Genomic DNA, 808 nt, shown 5'->3' with positions numbered 1-808 from the left:
ACCAACTCATTCAGAAAGGGAAAAAAAGCTGACCACGAACTCAGAGGCCCAGTATTGTCAAAGTCGGCTGTGATTTCTGCAAAAAAAAAATAAAAAATTATAGTCCTATGACAAAACTCAAGAATATATAAATGGAAGATCCTTAAATACTCAAGTACGTGGAAACTAGAATATCTTGTACATAAAACCTCAATATCCAATGGTTGACATGAGAATTCATATTAAAACCTCAATATCCCTAGACTTAGTATATGTGGAAAACCATAAGTCAAATAATATCCTGTGAAAGATTTTAATCATACCTTTGCTTCAAATGCAGCCATAATGCAATGAATTTGATCCTCCTCAAGAGGCCCGCCACCAGTGGTCACCTGGAAAAGCAACCAATAGCTCATAAATCATCCATGAATCAAAGTATATCTTGAAATTAGATAATCTTCGTGCTGTTGAGTGAAATCATCAGCAGTAGCAGCAGCCATCTAGTGCACTAAACCAATCAAACATACAAATAAAGGAAATAGATGAATACCAATGCATGTTGTTAGAACCTGCAACAATAAATGCAATTATTAACTTCATTTTCTCAATGAATCACTATAATTTAATATATTAAAATTTTAATAGTACCTGCTATAGAAGTCAAATCTGGTTCATACATGTCGTCAACAATGTTATGATTAGTATCTTCAGTCGATCTAATAATTAACACATTGTCATATTTACAAAATGTAATGAAATAAATTTATGTTTGCAAGTAAAATTACAATAAAAATGCATCATTAATTGACACATACCCCCCTTGTTGCAA

General features: G+C 32.2%; 1 long non-coding RNA gene across 1 annotated transcript; it reads right to left on the bottom strand.

Annotated features, from left to right (window-relative positions):
• Nucleotides 1-336: 336 nt before the first annotated feature.
• Nucleotides 337-808, bottom strand: LOC122049224. The gene is made up of 4 exons (XR_006130889.1): nt 795-808; nt 628-695; nt 530-548; nt 337-371 (listed from the first exon to the last, which is right to left on the bottom strand). It is a non-coding gene; the product is annotated as an uncharacterized LOC122049224 (long non-coding RNA).

The sequence above is a fragment of the Zingiber officinale genome, chromosome 2B, assembly GCF_018446385.1.
Source record: "Zingiber officinale cultivar Zhangliang chromosome 2B, Zo_v1.1, whole genome shotgun sequence".
NCBI classification, from domain to species: Eukaryota; Viridiplantae; Streptophyta; class Magnoliopsida; order Zingiberales; family Zingiberaceae; genus Zingiber; species Zingiber officinale.
Note: the sequence above shows the minus strand (reverse complement) of the source record. Positions and strands in the feature narration are given on the sequence as shown.